General features: G+C 38.6%; 1 protein-coding gene and 2 pseudogenes across 1 annotated transcript in view; all 3 read left to right on the forward strand.

The window, feature by feature from the left end:
- Positions 1-2,972, forward strand: part of LOC103933255 — a 35,803-nt pseudogene extending 32,831 nt beyond the window's left edge.
- LOC125476533 (probable LRR receptor-like serine/threonine-protein kinase At1g56130) overlaps positions 1-20,594 on the forward strand; it is a 54,904-nt gene that overhangs the window by 16,843 nt on the left and 17,467 nt on the right. The window lies entirely within an intron of this gene.
- Positions 5,452-7,464, forward strand: LOC125468030 (annotated as a pseudogene).

Consider the following 20,594-nt stretch of genomic DNA (forward strand, 5'->3'; position numbering starts at 1 on the left):
GTCAAATTGAAAAATGATTATATAGGGTATTCAATATTCTAATGAGTACAAAGTATTATCCTAGAATTTTTGCCAACTAAGAAAATGGCGGACTTTCATGGGTAAATTACCAAGTTTGACCTCTTTCTTGGTGAGTATTTGCTGCTTTGCCATTTGTTGCAAGGTCTATGGAAGTAGTATGCTAGAGATTTTCCTGTGTACCAGAAACACATTTCGATACATTAAGTGTAATAATACAATTAATTGAAAATTAAAAAAAAATTCAACTAATTATATTACGACACTTGATGTACTGTATTTTCAACATACTAAAAATTTCTCATAGCATGCATACGTTGTCTCTTCCCCTGCACCGCACACCATTGTACACCTCACAGGTCCATGTGTCAATGGATGCATGGTGTAAATAATGTCTCACTCGTTGGTTAGCTCTTCTCCTCTACAAGTTTACGAACATCATCACCTTCCAATCTCAAACCCGAGAACGATGATGCTCACAGTTTGATGGAATATAGATTATGAATTTGGATATTGGCTTTGCAATTTTTCCCATTAGTCGAGTTATTCGTTCAGTCTACAATTCGGTTGGACTTGCCAAAGATTATTTGCATAATTTTTTAATTTAATTGGATCCCTCAGTAAAAAGAGGGCTTCGAACTTAAAAAAGTTTTGTGAGTTTTTGAACATTGAAGATAATAAAGTCCATGGTTTTGTACTGGTTGTTTGTTTATTCGTTTTGAACGAATGAAAACCGTTGGCTTTGAGATCTAAGGTTTTATGTCTAATAGTTAAAAACACTAGGAAATGTGTTGGATTCAGCTTTAAAATTCAGAGATTTTGGACCTTGAAGCTTTTCTTAGGTAATAAAATAAATATCGGAATCCTTCTTTTCCTATTTAAACGCTAATTGTTTTATTGTGATTTTGTATATTTTCTTCGACGCCCGTTATTCTTAAATTAAGATAGTGTTTTTTTTGTCAGGGAGTGAAGATGAATTTTAGAGACTGAAAAACAAAATCAGTAACATATAAACTTAAAATTGCAAATTAATCCAAATAATAACAAATAATTACATTTAACCTGGCAGGGCTGTGCTCAGGGAAAACAATGTTGGTGCTCTTTAAAAATGAGTTATTGATATGCAGATTGAAAAGGAGACTAATTTGAAGGTGGGAGGAACCTTTTGGTCAAGCTAACGAAATTATACTTATGTTTATACATATGCATGCTTGTACTGGGATTTGATTGTGTTTTGAACTAGCATCCTGTCATATTGGACTGTCTTTATGTCATAATTCCTCATAGTATGCCGAATTCTTCATAGGTGATGAATGGTGGGACCTATGTGCGGGGCCCCATGTTGAAAAAACTGGAAATATTAACAGAAAAGTTGTCGAACTTGAGTCTATTGCTGGTGCCTACTGGAGAGGAGATGAAAAGAAACCAATGCTGCAGAGGATCTATGGCGCTGCATGGGAGAGTGAAGATCAATTGAACGCATTTCAAAGAGGAAGCTAAACGTCGAGATCACAGGCGCCTTGGTCAAGTTCTTGACCTGTTTTCTATACAGGTACTCAGAATTGCCCTGAATCTCTTTCTGCTGTTTATACAGATTTATCAGTTAGCAATCCCATTTTTTGTAATTATGAGGATTCTTGCATTGAACATTTTCATTGTTGAATTTTCACAGAATGATGCTGGTGGGGGTTTAGTGTTCTGGCATCCAAAGGGTGCTATTGTGAGGCATGCAATAGAAGATTTGTGGAAAAAGATCCACATAGAGCATGGTTATGATCTGCTGTATACTCCACATGTTGCAAAGGCGAACCTTTGACAGATAAGTGGTCATCTGGATTACTACAAGGAGAATGTGTATGATCAAATGAATGTTGAGGATGAACTTTATCAGCTTCGACTGATGAACTGCCCCTTTCATATCTTGGTTTACAAAAGGAAGCCTCACTCATATCATGAATTTCCTATTCAAGTTGCTGAGTTGGGATACGAATTATCTCGAAGCTTGCATGGTCTTTTTCGTGTAAGAGGTTTTACTCAGGTATGGTGTTAGTATTTGCAAACTGTTAGTCTATAATCCTAGGTGTATAAAGTGTGTTTTTTTTTTTTTTTGTTAAACCTCGGGACCTGTTGCAGGATGATGCCGCATATTTTGTCTAGAATATCAGTTCAAAGATGTATTAGGGTTGTCCTAGATCTTACCGAAGAACTTTTGTTGCAATTTGGTTTCAACAAATATGAGGTCAAATCTCTATATGAGGCCAGAGAAAGCTGTTGGAGATGATGATTTATGGGTGAAACTGTGAAAGCAACATCTGCCCTTAGAGATGCTTTGGATGATAAAGGTTGGAGCTATCAAATTGATGAAGGTGGTGATGCCTTTTATGGTCCAAAGATTGATCTTAAGTTGAGGATGCCCTTGGAAGGAAGTGGCAGTGCTCAACTATACAGGTTAGTCCTGAACTCATGACGGGATAAAAGTAGTCTCTCCGTTTATCTCTGTATCACTTTGTAAAATGTTCATTAGAGATTTGAGCATGTTTTTTGAATTGAGTGAATTACATGGATTTGTTTGATAGACTAAAGCCACTTATTATTGTTATTTTAAATTGTTTGATCTTTTGTATTTCCAAAATTGTACAGGTTGATTTTAACCTACCACAGCGTTTTGACTTAACATATGCTGACTCAAACTCTGAAAAGGAGCGGCCTATCATGATTCATAGAGCTGTTCTTGGGTCATTGAAGCGATTTTTTGGGGTCCTTATAGAGTATTATGCCGGGGATTTTCCATTATGGCTTTCGCCGGTACAAGCTTATGTTTTACCAGTTACTGACTCGCAGGTTTGTAAAGCAGTTGCACGTTTAATGGTTCAATTAACTCAAGAACCCTCAACGCACCTGCACAACGGTTACCTGGGCTACGACCCCTGACTCTCTTCCCTGCGATTCGACTCCTTTGTAGGATCGCATCATTGGAAGAAACTTACCACTCATAAGAGAAGAAGTTTCAAGAGATGAAGCTCGCAAAAGAATAACCGCTCTCAACGAACCATACAAATTGGAAATTTTGGATAGTATTAAAGAAGATCCCGTTACCATATATCATATTGGTAAGGGTTTCTCTTTCTGGTGCTAATTATTTCTTATCCATTGTGGATGATTTTTCTCGCTTTACGTGGGTCTTCCTCATGAAACATAAATCCGACACTCAACAATTAATTAAGGATTTTTTTGCTTATGTCACTACCCAATTCCGCACTACCATCCAATGCATTCGTACTGACAATGGTGGTGAATTTTTATCTCTTCGTAGTTTTTTCTCTGATCATGGGGTGCTTTTACAAACTTCTTGTGTTTATACCCCCCAACAAAATGGCGTTGTTGAAAGAAAACATCGTCATCTTCTTGAAACCGCTCGCGCCCTTCGTTTTCAATCCCATCTTCCTATCAAGTTTTGGGGGGAATGTGTTCTTACCGCTACTTATCTCATCAATCGTCTCCCTACCCGTCTTCTCCATCATAAATCCCCATTTGAGGTTCTCTTTTCGAAAACCCCATCTTATGACCACTTCCGCGTCTTTGGTTGTCTGGCATATGCCACCTCTGTCACTACCACCACCAAATTTTCCCCTCGGGCTCATCGTTGCATTTTTCTCGGTTATCCTCATGGACAAAAGGCCTATACCCTTTACGATCTCGACAATCACCGCATTTTCACTAGTCGAGACGTCATCTTTCACGAAAGTACTTTCCCTTATGCCGTTTCTCACCCTCATATCCCATCCTCTTCGCCTACCCTACCCATCCCACCCCCTCTGGACTTTACATATAACCCACCCCTTCCTGCCCCGACGCCTCACCCTCCTCCACCTTCCTCCCCTTCCACGCCTCCCATAGATTCCCTTGCTGCCCCATTACCCGTTCCTCCCCATGCCCCTGCCCTCTCGGCATCCCCTCCTTCCCCCCCCGCTACTTCCTTACCTTTCACCCTTTTACCCACGGACATCCCTACCCCCCCACTACCTACCAATCCTCCCCTTCCCCGCACCTCTTCCCGTGCCCATAAACCTCCATCCTATTTAAAAGACTACGTTTGCTCGCAGGTGATTCTGCCATCCCACCCATCTTCGACTTCGCAACCCGGTTCTACACAAGGTACGCGATATCCACTTTGTAATTTTCTCTCTTATCACCGTTACTCTCCCAGACATTTTTCTTACATTAACTCTGTCAGTCGGACTGTGGAGCCTTCCTCATTTGCCGAGGCTGCCACTGACCCCAATTGGCAACGTGCTATGACTGAGGAGCTTCAAGCTTTACATGCTAATGGTACTTGGACTTTAACTTCCTTGCCCCCTGGCAAAATTCCCATTGGTTGTAAGTGGGTGTACAAACTCAAGCACAAATCCGACGGCTCTATTGACCGCTACAAAGCTCGTTTAGTTGCTAAAGGCTTCACTCAGGCTGAAGGTATTGATTATCATGACACTTTTTCTCCTACTGCTAAGATGATTACGGTGCGTTGTCTTCTTGCTCTTGCTGCTAGTCAGTCTTGGTCTCTTCATCAGCTTGATGTTAATAATGCTTTCTTACATGGTGACTTACATGAAGAAATCTATATGTCTCCTCCTCCTGGTCTTCGGCGACAGGGGGAGAATCTTGTGTGTCGCCTTCACAAGTCACTTTATGGTCTTAAGCAGGCTTCTCGCCAATGGTTTGCCAAATTCACTAGTGCCATCATTTCTGCCGGTTTTCAACAATCCAAAGCTGACTATTCATTGTTCACTAAAAAGTCTGGTATTTCTTTCACAGCTTTGCTCATTTATGTGGATGATATTGTGATTACAGGCAATGATGCTAGTGCCATTAATTCTCTGAAGTCTTTTCTCCGTGATCATTTTCGGATAAAAGACCTTGGTGATTTAAAATATTTTTTGGGTATTGAGGTTTCTCGTTCCAAACAAGGGATTTATATTTCTCAACGCAAGTATGCATTAGAGATTCTCAAGGACTATGGTTTTTTGGGAGCACGACCCATTGCTTTTCCTATGGATGACACAAAATTATCTGATAAAGGAGAACTTCTCAAGGATCCTGAAAAGTATCGACGATTAGTAGGTCGGTTAATATATCTCACTATCACTCGGCCGGATATCACTTATTCTGTGCATGTTCTAAGCCGTTTTATGCACGAGCCAAGGATATCTCATATGGATGCTGCGCTTCGTATTGTTCGTTATTTGAAGGCTACTCCAGGTCAAGGTTTATTATTTCGTTCTGACAACCAGACCAAGTTAACTGCGTTTTGTGATTCTGATTGGGCAGGTTGCCCTATCACTCGCCGTTCGACTACTGGGTATTGTGTATTCTTGGGCGGTTCTTTGATTTCTTGGCGGACGAAACGACAGAATTGCAGTAGGTGCAGGGATAGCCATGCAGTTTATGGCAGGTGTCTCGGGTATGATAATCAAAATTGCAGTAGGTGCAGTGGAGGGGAGGACGAGCAGAGGAGGGATGGGACGGGCCACGAACAGCCATGGGAACGGCAGAGAAAGCTGCCGAAAAAAAAAAAAATTAGGGCTAGGGTTATAAACCTGCTCTGTATACCATGTAGAAATTTGATGTATATTTGCTTGATTGAACAATTACAAGATGAAACATATATATAGGAAAGAAAAAGAACATAAACCTAATTTTTCCTAACTTGCCTAACTTGCCTAACTTGACTAACCTAACTTGCCTAACTTTGAACAAGAAAATTGACTAGCCTACCATTATTCCAACATGTTTATTTCATGCATTTTTACACAAGGATTCCAACCTAACTTTGTTTGTCTAACAGTTACCTGGGCTACGACCCCTGACTCTCCTCCCTGCGATTCGACTCCTTTGTAGGATCGCATCATTGGAAGAAACTTACCACTCATAAGAGAAGAAGTTTCAAGAGATGAAGCTCGCAAAAGAATAACCGCTCTCAACGAACCATACAAATTGGAAATTTTGGATAGTATTAAAGAAGATCCCGTTACCATATATCATATTGGTAAGGGTTTCACTATTTTCAGGCTCAATATAGTATGGAAGGTGATGATTTAATGTGCAGGAACTGTGCATAAAGGAATAAAAAAGAGAGGGCGGGGCTGTGCTCAGGGAAAACAATGTTGTTGGTGCTCTTTAAAAATGAGTTATTGATATGCAGGTTGAAAAGGAGACTAATTTGAAGGTGGGAGGAACCTTTTGGTCAAGCTAACCAAATTATACTTATGTTTACACATATGCATGCTTGTACTGGGATTTGATTGTGTTTTGAACTAGCATCCTGTCATATTGGACTGTCTTTATGTCATAATTCCTCATAGTATGCCGAATTCTTCATAGGTGATGAATGGTGGGACCTATGTGCATGGCCCCATGTTGAAAAAACTGGAAATATTAACAGAAAAGTTGTCGAACTTGAGTCTATTGCTGGTGCCTACTGGAGAGGAGATGAAAAGAAACCAATGCTGCAGAGGATCTATGGCACTGCATGGGAGAGTGAGGATCAATTGAAGGCATTTCAAAGAGGAAGCTAAATGTCGAGATCACAGGCGCCTTGGTCAAGTTCTTGACCTGTTTTCTATACAGGTACTCAGAATTGCCCTGAATCTCTTTCTGCTGTTTACACAGATTTATCAGTTAGCAATCCCATTTTTTGTAATTATGAGGATTCTTGCATTGAACATTTTCATTGTTGAATTTTCACAGAATGATGCTGGTGGGGGTTTAGTGTTCTGGCATCCAAAGGGTGCTATTGTGAGGCATGTAATGGAAGATTTGTGGAAAAAGATCCACATAGAGCGTGGTTATGATCTGCTGTATACTCCACATGTTGCAAAGGTGAACCTTTGGCAGATAAGTGGTCATCTGGATTACTACAAGGAGAATGTGTATGATCAAATGAATGTTGAGGATGAACTTTATCAGCTTCGACCGATGAACTGCCCCTTTCATATCTTGGTTTACAAAAGGAAGCCTCACTCATATCATGAATTTCCTATTTGAGTTGCTGAGTTGGGAGCCGTATATAGATACAAATTATCTGGAAACTTGCATGGTCTTTTTCGTGTAAGAGGTTTTACTCTGGTATGGTGTTAGTATTTGCAAATTGTTAGTCTATAATCCTAGGTGTATAAAGTTTTTTTTTATTTGTTTAACCTCGGGACCTGTTGCAGGATGATGCCGCATATGAAAGTGGCAGTGGCAGTGCTCAACTATACAGTTTAATCCTGAACTCAAGGCGGGATAATTCTAATGTGTGCTTATTTTTTAATTGGTAGTCTCTCCGTCTATCTCTGTATCACTTTGTAAAATGTTCTTAGAGATTTGAGCATCTTTTTTGAATTGAGCGAATTACATGGATTTGTTTGATAGACTAAAGCCATTTATTATTGTTATTTTAAATTGTTTTGACTTAACATATGCTGACTCAAACTCTGAAAAGAAGCGGCCTATCATGATTCATAGAGCTGTTCTTGGGTCATTGAAGCGATTTTTTGGGGTCCTTATAGAGCATTATGCCGGGGATTTTCCATTATGGCTTTCGCCGGTATAAGCTCATGTTTTACCAGTTACTGACTCGCAGGTTTGTAAAGCAGTTGCACGTTTAATGGTTCAATTAACTCAAGAACCCTCAACACACCTGCACAACGGTTACCTGGGCTACAGCCCCCGACTCTCCTCCATGTGATTCGACTCCTTTGTCGACTCCGAGTCACTCAAGGACTCCGCCACCGATTCCCCAATCTTCCACAGCTCCGCTGTAGACGACGCTTTCGCCACTCAGCCGGCATTGGAGGCCTTCTCTCCTCCATTGATCTACGCCGAATCGAACGGCCAGGGCTTTGATGGAGGGTTTGGCAGGTCCGACGATCCAGTTTTGCCGGCTCCATCGGATATGCTGCCCGAGGAGGGCTTCACTCTCAGAGAATGGAGGAGGTAGGGTCTCGAATTCTAATTGTTTTCGATTGAACCGATAGTTCTGTATAGCAATTAAATTTTGACTCTTTTGTGCAATTTGAAAGTTGTTGGTTTTGATTTGGCTTGATCTTTCTGTTGCTGAGAAATTGAGTGGAAGTTGTTGTTTTGATTTCGGTAGTTTTCAAGAATTGGATGCTTAGTGATCAGTAATCGTCTGGCTTTATCGGGTAAGGAGATAATTAAAGCAATTAAATTTCAAAATTTGGATTTACAGTTCGTATTTTGAGCCTGAATTCATGAAAACAAACATAACCCATTATTTATTAGCGATTAATGATATGATTAATTTAGTTTTTAATCATAATCAATAGCATGTAGCTTTAGCAGAAGTGGGGTTTGGGAAATTGGCTAGCACCCATGTTGCTTTTTGTTTGCCTGCTTTCCATTTCTCCTCTCTCTTGCCATCTTCTCTGTATTTTTGCTGCTTCTCTCTCCCGCACTCCCTTTTTTACTCTTGGTTCTGTGGTTCTCCGGCTGCCGTTAGGTTTTTGTGGTCGGACAATGATGGAATCCGAGGACGATGACTACTGCAGCAGCGACGATGACTACTAGAAATTTTTATTTTGAATTTGTATCCCCTAATCGCCGATCTCCTCAGGTTTGCCGCAAGCCGGCAAAGGAATCAGGGTAACGGAGCTCAGACTATCATAGGTATAAATTCACATCCCTGATTTTTTTTTTTTTTAAATTTCAACCGGATCTGAGAAATTCTAAGTCATGGATCTATGAATGGTGTCTGTTGAGTCTCTGAGTGTCTCTATTTTTTTTCATTGGTCTCTGAAGTGTCTCTCTGTATTTGTGCATCCATATGGGAATATGATATTTAAAAGCTCATTATTGTCCTGGGAACCTCCTAAATTATCGATTCCTTGCTTTCTACGTACAATGTTTCATATTCTATGTTCTAATTTTCTAATTTTGGGGTGGAGGGAGTGCTAATATGGTAATTTTCAGGGATTTTGGGTCTTTGTGGGATTTTTTTTGGGTAAATTTGTGATTTGCAGTTGATTTTAGGAATTGATTTATGGGTTTGGTTTGAATGCACTGACAAAAGTTATTGTTTCTGTTAACGCAGATAATGAAAGGTAAGTTTGAAAGGAGAAAGGGTAGAAGTGGTGTCTGGTTAGAAGGAGAGAGATCCATGGCAGTTGGCACAACGATGGCCACGGCCACGAAGAGGAGACATTGTTGGCGATATCGAAGCTTCTCAAGGAATTGACTGAGTTGGAGGACATGAAAGTACAGATTTGGATTTCATCAGCACGACCAAGATCATGAGCATTTTGATTGTCTGCAGCTTTCAGTTCTTGGTATTTCTTCTTACATTTAACCTGATTGACTTTTTTATTTTGTGGGTTTGGAAATTCAAGTTTTTTTTTTTGTGCAATTTATATTTCCATTGAACTTTTTGAACTGTTCTGTTTGGTTGCCAATATGATTACTTATAGACTATTTCGCCATATGCATTTGCTACAAAATGTAAACTTATTTTAAATGAAACATGTTGAAGTCTCTTTGCATTTGCATAAGCTATTGTGTGTTGTTAAAAGAGAGGGGGCATCTAGCATACAACACACATGCCATGGGTGTACAACTAAGTTTGCCATGGAAGGATTTCTGGATTTCTTCGATGCCTCTCCTTCAGCCAAACCTCTGCATTTACATGAATTTTTAGATTGCAGAGTCTGACAGCATGAAACATATAGACCGTTAGCAGCTATAGATTTATTTTTCAAAACATTTTGGATAGGAAAATTAATGGATTGTAAAGGTAAAACTGAAATTGAAAAACACTGAGGTTAAACATGTACAGTTGAAACCGTACCATTTGTATAATTTTTTCCAAAAAAAAAAAAAGAAATTAGGATCACATGGCTTCACCAAGCTCACAACACACACGCCATGAGAAGAAATTTAATGACTATTGTCTGTTGCTAAAAGAGAGGAAAGGTAAAAGGTAATGGAATAAATATGCTCTCAAAATCTAAAACTAATATTCTCAATGTGTTTGAATTCTCTTCTTTTCATTCTCATTATTTGGCTTCCTTCTTTCATTGTTTGTTCATTATACAACTGTTTTACTTACCATTAAAATCCAATTGATATAGGGTTATGGGGACAGATTGAAGAAGGTGAAGATCACAGGGGTGGGATATTGGGGAGGGTGGTAGGGTTATGGGGAGTGGGCTCTGGTTGGTTTCGATTTGACCGAGGCCATGGTTCGATGGAATCGAGGTGATGTGGAGTATTCATGAGGTCCTAGCCAGAAGATATAGGGCCTACGCGTGGGCTTTAGGGGTTTCACGGGGAGGGTTACAGAGGGAGGGGGTGCACGCGTGAATTGCAGAGGGAGAGGGAGAGAGAGAGAGAGAGAGAGAGAGAGAGGGAGATAGAGGGGGAGTAGGGTTGCTATATTCAAGTTCTCTTTTTTTATTTTTACTTGAATTTGATTTGATTTGATTTTTTTTATTTTATTTTTATTTTTTTTAGGCGACAGGTTGAGAATGCGAAAGCTCTGCTGGAGGTGGAGGTGAGAATTTTAATTTAATTCATGGTATATTGCTGTTGTTTTTTTTTTTTACTTTATTTTTGTGGGATTGTGCTGTTTTTGGAGAAAACAATATTAAATTGAAGTAAAGTTTAGATATTTCTGTAATTGGGATTTAGAGTAAGAGATGAAGAACTGAATGTGATTGCAAAATTAAAAGTTTAGAACTTTTTTGGTTTGGAAGCTAATTTTAAATTCAGTTAGCTGAGTAATTAATAGAGAAATGTATAACGAATGCGTGATATGTTTTTCGATATGTATGAGCAGACATTGGTACTGCTTCAGCGGCAGCAGCTGCTATATGATGGTAGATGAGGAATTTTGAGATGCTGAGTGCTCTTAGTGACACACCCCGTCCCGAAGGAGGGCATGCTGGCCGTCACGTGAGAGTGACGTAACCATTTACACAGTACGGAAGCTTTAAAGATACAATTTCTAAGATGAAACACCCAAAAGTGAGTCCTAATTTTGTCCATTCTGTCAGAACACCGTTGGATTCCTCGTAGCCACCAAGCTCTGATATCTTAAACCTGGAGGGGCGCAAAACAAAGTTGAGTGGGTCAGTAAAACAAACTTATTCAGAACCTTCTTTTCTCATTGAATATACTAACCCCTCGCCGTAAAACAAGTATAATTTCCCAGAAAATAAACTTATATACGTATGTATAAATATGCCAATCATGCTCCAAAATATGCCATTCATGCTCGAGAATATGCCACATCGGAAACTCATAATGAAATGTAAATGCTCAAGCATAACTCATATCAATAACATATAATCTGGCAGCCGGGAGTCACCTAACGTGACCTGTACGGCTGCATATAGAGCTCCAATCTCAACTCAATAACTGAATCTGCACACGAGTCGGAACCACCTAACGTGGTCTGTACGACAGGCTTGGTGTAAAATATATATACGCTCAGCAGTTCCGTAACCCAAATCTCTTCTCCATAAAACATACAAGTACTGTTGCACTGTGGTTGTTACTCAACACTGTAGTAAATGTACTAACTTGGTACATTGATCAACTATCACTTCAAGTTCAATTATAACCATCCTATTCTCGAACTCAACAATCTTTCTTTTTCCCTTCTTTCTTTGCCTTGGTTAATTCTTAATTTTCTTCGTTAACCATTTGAGTCTTGAGTACGACCTTACTAAAAAGACTTAACTTGAAGATTAGCGATTACAACTTCTTCTCAATCTTCCATTCTCAACTTTACTTCAGTTGATTTCCAATCCACAAGAAGACAATCTTGGCAAGCGTGCCAGACATTAACTCTTACCACAGTCTTTTCACCAAATGCATCAGCTAGAACAATTTTACGATCTCCCTGGTCGTACAATCATGTTCATTAAACAATTCAATCCACCTTCGCTGCCTCATATCAAAATCTTTCCAAGTAATGGATATTGGAGACTTTTTGGATTCATACAAATCTTGCATTCTTACCAAATATAATGTCTTCATGACTTCACAGCAAGAATGGTAATCATGACTTCCAAATCACCAGTAGGGTAATTCATTTCATGAGGTTCCTTTTGTCATGAAACGTATGTAATCACCCTAACATTTGCATCAACATGCATCCAATACCATTCAAGAAACATCACTAAAAATTTATGATTACCACTATTCTCTGGGAATACTAAAATACGTGCATGAGTGAGGAAATACTTCAGTTGTTGAAACCTTTACTCATAATTATCATCCCACTCAAACTTAACCTGTTTTCTCGTCAATGGCAAGGCAATGACTGAAAAATCTTTCATGAATCGTCCATGATAGATGGTTAAGCTAGGATAACTCCGAATCCCAATCACGATTCGTGGTTGTTCTAAATTCTCAATTTCTGCTACCTTTTAAGAATTCACTTGAATACCTGAAGCAGATATAATATATCTCAAAAATGCTACTTGATTCATCCAACATTGGCATTTGCTAAACTTAGCATACTATCGACGTTCCTTCGATCTTTGCAATACCAATTTAAGATGTTTAGCATACTTTGCTCTAGTCTTATCAATCTCTTCAATAGCAACAACAACAAATCAGTCTAGATATCATTGGAATACTTCATTCATCAAATTCATAAAGTAGTAGATGCATTCGTCACTCCGAATGGCATCACCAAAACTTGAAATGACCTTAACGAGTCCTGAAAGTTATCATAAGGGCATCCTCACCGATAATCTTCAACTAATAATATCCAGACCTCAAGTCAATCTTAGAAAATATACAAATACCTCTGAGCTAATTCATTAGACACCAGTACACCATCATGGATAACGGTTCTCAATCGTTACCCGATTCCATGGTCTATAATCAATGGATAGTCTTTAAGGTCCATTTTCTTTTTCACCAACGAAATGGGCTCCTCAAAAGTATTGTATTAGGTTGAATGAAACTTTTATCAACCAATTCTTTCAACTAAATTTCCAATTCTCTTAACTCATCATGAATTAATCTCTAACATAAAATTTTATACCTGGAAACAAATCAATACTGATCTTCACATTTCTGCTTGAAGGCAATCCAGGTAAACTTTCAGGGAAAACATCAGGTAAATGTTTGACTACTCCCACTTCTTCCACACTACTAGAAGTGACATCATTTAGCACCACATGAGATAAGTATCCTTGGCAGCCTTTTGATAATAATCTCTTTGCTCTCACAGCATAAATAACGGCCTGCCTCACTCCACTTTGCATACTTACAAAAGTAATCTCTAGTCATCCAGACCGATGGAAAATAACTGGTTTCCCGAAAATAAAGTATATACTCATATACGTAATATATCTCAAATTATGCTAGACAATATGAATGTATGTCATGCCAAGTATCATAACAGAATGCTCATCATCTCTATGTGAATATGATGGAATAACATATAATCAATTCAACATTCGGCTATAAACATAGTTCATACTCTTTCATTCTAATCAACTCAGCCCTCGGCTACATATATAACTCATAAGTAACTCGTCATATCATGTATATTTTGCACACATTCAGTACCACCTCGCGTGGTCTGCAACTCATCACTGTATATAACATAATATGCTCTAGAATAACATCGAAATCCACAATCTAATGAAACAAAAGTAGCTGGCAACAATACATACTCTACTAATACTAAGCACTCTGAATAAGTACGATACTAACATAAAACAACCTACCGGTTTACTTGCTTAACGAATCCACGAATAATTTATTAATATTACGGTCTGCAGCCCGCAATATTGATAAATCATCGTTGTCCCGATAAGTAAGCAACAACTCTCGAGGGTGTAATAATACTATTTTGCCACTCATTGGGAAATACATACACACGTCTCAACCGCGTTTATTTACTACCTTCTAGGCAATAACATTAATAACATAAAAATTTCTACATTATTAACAAATAGACTCTAGCTAAGTCATTAAGAATAATTATCGTACTACTAATCAAATCCGAATAATTCTGAGTATCTTGCAGTGACGTGTGGTTAACACATCCCTGGGCTTGTTGTCGTCTCCCACAACCTCTATTAGTGTAAATACTTCGCTCATGTACACCACGGCCTAACTGACCATAATTAATAGATCCAGGAACTTGCTGGATCGGCGCTAGTTGTGGCAAAGAAGACTGCTAGGGCTTCTGTTGGCTTTGGACAAAATTTGCAGTTCTATGTCCCATCTATCCACTTGTAAAGCGTCCACTGCTTTCTCGCCTACATTCTCAAAGGTGTCCATTATTGTACCTACAGCACAAAGGTACATTTCCTTTACCAAAATCACCTTGTCTCTGAGATCTGGGATTGCCAATACATCTATCACTTCGCCTCTGGTCAATGACATTAAAACCTTTGCCAAAAGAACTAGAATTAGCTTCACTTCTTTTGAAGTTCCGAATCTTTCGAGGTTCTTGAGATGACTGGCCTTTATCCTTGTCATCATTCCTCTAATTCCCATTCTTTTATTCTTCTTCATCATTATCGCTGGACATAATCTCAGAATCCTTAATTCTTAATAAAATCTCGTAAAACTCCTTGTAATAAGTACAGTAGGTAGTGGTCGCCAAAGAACGCCACTTCTTCTTATTACACAGCCTAAAACGACGAGACATCTTTGCCGGATTATCAACAACATCCGGATGGTAATAAGGCAAGTCTGTAAACTTTCTATAATACTTATTCACCGTCATCTTTCCTTGTCTCAAATCGCAAGCTCTTGCTTATTATCATCCATATATGCCGGAGGAATAATTCTTTTCTTTAAACAAGTCCTTAAACAATTCTCAATCGGCTGTTTCCTCCGGTGACAACGAATTATACTCCTGTTTCCACCAGGATACAAGTTCATAACTCAAACCAGTTAGTCGTCTCAACCCTTCTGTCAAAAGGAAGATTCCTTTGACTTGCATAATCTAAAACATCTTTTCCAATTGGTTAATTCATCACTTTGCTCCCTCAGGTTCATCATTTCATAAGGTGATTCAAATTCAACTCATAACCCATCTTAAAATGTCCCTTTAGATAATATACTGAATCACCAAAATAATAGTTTCACCTAACAGCTAAATCAGGGAGACTAAGTTCCTCTAACTACGTGGTTTGCTACGAGGCGGTGTAGTTCTGACAGAATTCACTAGAACTTCTCAAGATATCCAAGATTGAAACTAGGCTCTGATACCAACTGACACACCCCGTCCCGAAGGAGGGCATGCTGGCCGTCACGTGAGAGTGACGTAACCATTTACACAGTACGGAAGCTTTAAAGATACAATTTCTAAGATGAAACACCCAAAAGTGAGTCCTAATTTTGTCCATTCTGTCAGAACACCGTTGGATTCCTCGTAGCCACCAAGCTCTGATATCTTAAACCTGGAGGGGCGCAAAACAAAGTTGAGTGGGTCAGTAAAACAAACTTATTCAGAACCTTCTTTTCTCATTGAATATACTAACCCCTCGCCGTAAAACAAGTATAATTTCCCAGAAAATAAACATATATACGTATGTATAAATATGCCAATCATGCTCCAAAATATGCCATTCATGCTCGAGAATATGCCACATCGGAAACTCATAATGAAATGTAAATGCTCAAGCATAACTCATATCAATAACATATAATCTGGCAGCCGGGAGTCACCTAACGTGACCTGTACGGCTGCATATAGAGCTCCAATCTCAACTCAATAACTGAATCTGCACACGAGTCGGAACCACCTAACGTGGTCTGTACGACAGGCTTGGTGTAAAATATATATACGCTCTAGTGCTACGATCACGTGAAGCTGTGCGATAATCGCGGGTCACCTACGAGTCGGAACCACCTAATGTGGTCTGTACGACAGGCTGTGCACCTAACTTGGATCCAAGCTGAGCGTGTGGTGCGGGAGGTGAACATCACGTGAAGGCTATGCCCTGGCCACGGGCGGGAGCACTAACACCGGGGTGCAGATTATGAGCTCTCTAAGCATCTCAAGCTACTACTGAATACAAACATGAATACCACTTACCTGGCACTTACCTGTGCGTCCACAGCACCAAATACGCATATATAAATGTATGCCACTACTAATGCATGTGATGATAGTATTTCAATCGTATTCCAAACGTATTTCATACGTATATCAAATGTATTTAGTACGTATATCAAATGTATTTCGTACGTATCTCAAATGTATTTCAAATGTAGCTTACCTGGGCCTCCTCAGCACCATGCAACAGTATGCATAATTATGATAATGCACATATTAAAATATGATGCATATATGACAGGATATTTAATTCGTATTTCTTTTAAAATACGTTTTCTGATAAATACGTCAAGCATACGTATATATTTATATACTGAAAAATAACTGCCCACTCACTGGTCACATCGACGTCTCGTGGGTCCCTGAGCCTCCCCTAGATTGGTTACATTCTTCTTCTGTATAATTTTCACCTATACAAAAAGTAACCAAATTATCGTTATTTAACGCGCATACACCAAACATTCGTCAATAACTTTCTCATACGTTACTCGATTTGGGTGTGTGAATATACCACGGTGATCTACACGACGTCACGAATGCGTGACAATTTTCAGAACTCAATTTGGAGGTCCCACGCGCCCCCACGCGCACTGTTCACGCGCTGCCCACGCGCGCGTCTTCTTCCTCGCGTCGCCGGACTGGTTTCGCCGGCGGTGGGTTTTTGCCGGAATTTCTGGGTAAACTTCAAAGTGTCATAACTTCTTCGTTTCTTAACCATTTTCGACGTATAATATATCAAATTGAAGGTATTGACAAGACGAACACATCCATACCTACCTTACCCTCTAACTCGCCGTGGATTCGCCGGAAAAAGCCTCGAAAGCTCCGGCCAAACTTTGAGCTTGTCGTTCTCCGTGTTCTTACGTCCAAAAACTTCCAACGAACTACTCCAAGCCTCCTTAGGACCTCAAGAAGCTTCCTATAAGCTTGAAAAATCCTAAAAATCAACCAATAAAAAGTTGATGAATAGTACCTAAATCGGACTACCTCGAATCGACATGAAAACAAAGGATTTCTCACCTGAAAATGGTATGGTTGCACTCGTACGAGCTTCACGAGTTCAATGGTGTAGTTGGTTTCCTCGGAGAGTGATGGTTTGAGTATGTTTGTGTGTAGTCCGTATGTTGAAGGAAGAAGAAGAAAGAAGAAGGGAGCTCGGGGAGAGAGAGAGAGGAAAGAGACAGAGAAGAGACAGAGAGTGAGGGAATCCCGGGAGAGAAAGAGAGTGTATGAGTGTGTGTGTGGTCCTACAACACCACACAACACAAAACTACACGTAAAGTAACGAACTAGGGGGTAAAATCGTAAATTCACACGTACGTTTCATTAATTTCGGGACGGGATGTCACACTTAGTGTCAGAGATGAAGACTTGATAATGATCGTATCCAATTCCATCTTAAGGTTAAGGTATGCTTGATAATGTTGTCCTTTATGTGCAATTCACTGTATGATGTTCATGCCTTTAATGGGACTGTCAATATTGGTTTTGTCATCATACATCATTCGTGAGAAATGGGATGGTGAGTTTCTCAATACAGTTTTAATTTTTGTGCGAATAATGTTTGTAAAAAGTCTGTTTTTATTTAGTTCATTGCAGATTCTTATTCTTTTATTTAGTTCACTATTCATGCTTTTAAAGATAAGAAGTGCAAGGTTCTCTCAGATGTTAGTTTTGGGTGGCAATTGAAAGATACGAGGATAAACAAAAATACCTACCAATTGAAAGGATAAATTCAATTGAAAATATTTGGTTCATCAATTATTATAGTTTGAGCTTTCTGCATTAAATGTCCTGTTTTTGGGAAGACTGATTCGTATAATTGGGTTTTATTAAAATTTTCATGATTTTATACAGTTTTTCCGTTTAAATTTGTGGATTCTGAAACACTTTTATGAGTGTCAAAATCATATTGTATGTCTAAAATTTGTTTGGAATTTGGCGGTTTCTTCAATTTCATCACCTCCCATTCTCACAACTTCATCTAAAGTGTTTTGCATGTATAAGATTCGTGTTCATGGAGGTCACTTCAAACAGATTTCAAGCTGAGCTGTGTTGCTAAAATTAGATTAATCAAAATCAACCCAATTAAGTCCAAAATTTTAACGCTCGCAAGTGTATGAATCGTAGTATAATATGGTAGGCAAGCACAAGATCGTTCCAACTAAGATTGAATGTAATTCTAACTATCTAGCTAAATTTAAGTTTCATTTGAATTGGAAAAGAAAAATTGATGATTTGAATGAGAATTTTGAAATATTGATGTAAATAAAATGAAATGAACTTAGCCAAGTGATGACAACGACAAAGTAAACAAATTATAATTCAATTGTGAAAAAAACTATAGCATCCAATTCACCATAATCAATCCTACTTAATTCCAACTGTTAATTATTAACAAATAAACATCCAATTTGATGGTCTAGTTGCTCTAATTCATATAGTATCCATGGCATCTAGACTACCACGTATATTCATGTGCTAATAATTTATGGCATCTAGACTACTAAACGCACACAAGTTCATTAACAATTTGGGAACTAACTAAAAGACCGCATGAAACCTAGTGTATGTCGTCTACAACAAGGAATTCATGATACCACTTGCAAGATGCTAAAACCGAATTAACATGATGGCATATGCGTTCACTCGCATCACATACACTCGATTCAAACCCACAAGAATTAAAATCAAGCTCATAAGCACAACAAAATGATACTCAAAGTGAATGAAAATTCATAAATAATTAAACTGAGAAATTAAGAATTCATAGTTAGGCTACATCGTAGCCCTAGCAAATGAAAGTAGTTCCAAAACATAATCGAAATTGGTACTGAATCCATAAGAAATAAGAAGAAAAATTAGTTTAGAAAAAGCTTGAAAAATCCCCTGCTTTGCCGCACCTCTAGTCTTCCTTCTTCCCTTACTCCCTGTTTTTCTTCTTTTTTTTTTTTTTTTTTTTCAATCATCACCAGGCTGCCTCTTTTCACTCTCCAATCAGCTGTTTCTTTTTCGTAACTGTCGAGACCTTAACGCCCATTTATTGATCAAAAATAGCAGGTAAGAAGCGGAAAAAGAATTGAATTCTTCACTTGCCACTTCGTACACTCAAGCACCCATGTTGCCTCTTTTCACTCTCTGCTTGATTAGTAACTGATATTTCATCTTCCAATTCCACTTCCAACAAATCTTGAAGTAACCAAATTGCCCACTGCAAGTGAACGGAACGGGCAACTAAAATATGAAAATTGAATATGCCGATACCATTCGTCCACCGATACCCCACAAACAAGAGATTGAAACAGAAATTCGGTGTGTCGGTTGTGATCTACTCATTTCATTCTCTCTTCCTCTGCTGCCATGGTGTGTCAGTTGTGAGTCTAGGAAAATGAGATAAGACAATACAAATTCTTCTTTCTTTTGTCGGTTCGAATTCAAGGAAAACCAGCCTGGTAGTCACGTGCACAAATTTATTGCACTAATAGGTTGACAAGTCAACCTCCTTTGCTTGCAAAAGGATAGAAATGCTGCTCCTTGTTAGACAAAAGGGCAAACCTGGATAAAGTTTAGGTGAAAACAAATTTAGCATTTTAATACTAGAGCTTAACAAGATGACAAATAATTCCCAAGATTAAAATGGAGCCTAACAAGTCTTTTGTGTGAGCCAATTATACAATGGTTACTCTTTTAAACAAAAGATGAACAAAGCAAGCCAGTTATGTTGCAATTCAGTCATCTCCTTTTCCTAGCCATCATGGTACAAAGACAAGTAAATTCTTTCATTTAAATCCAACACATCATGAGAAAAATGTAATTTTTTTGGGCAAAATAAGTAGTGTAATTTATGCTCATCAATACCCCCAAACTTACATTTTGCTAGTCCCCGAGCAAAGAAAGAAAAACATGAAAAAGTAAAAGCATAGAAAACGTTAGTTTCCCCCTATGCTACCCTCAAAGAATCTTAATCAAGAGTTCATAATTATCAAGAATTTTCATAAGCACAAAGCAAGTGAATCAACCATATTCCAAATGTTAGCCGAAACCTTTCAATCATCCTTGAGGTGTAGTGTGTGTAATAGCCATGCCAATGCAATTCCAAGCTTCTTAAATCATCATATGCAAACAAATGACCTTCTCGTAGGGCATACACTCATTCACACATATTTCTAGGTTATATATTTCACTCTAGTGATCTCATTAAAACATGACACCATATGCTTGCTTATCAACCTAACTCGATATCAATTTCAAGTAATTCCTTGGATCAAAAGGTCTTTTGTCAGGTTGTATGGGTCTAAAGGTGATAGGCTAATGAAAGAAAAGATAAGGAATTCAAAAAGTTTGAGAAAGTATACCGTAGAGGTCTTCCAACATCAACAACACAACCAAAAGCACCTACTTCTTCCCCATCACAACTTCAAATGAGAAGTTACATTTTACATCATAAGCCAACACTTCCAGGATAAACAATTTCATACTGTTC

The sequence above is a fragment of a genome, unplaced genomic scaffold (genome assembly GCF_019419815.1).
Source record: "Pyrus x bretschneideri cultivar Hongxiangsu unplaced genomic scaffold, Pyrus_bretschneideri_v1 Contig19, whole genome shotgun sequence".
NCBI classification, from domain to species: Eukaryota; Viridiplantae; Streptophyta; class Magnoliopsida; order Rosales; family Rosaceae; genus Pyrus; species Pyrus x bretschneideri.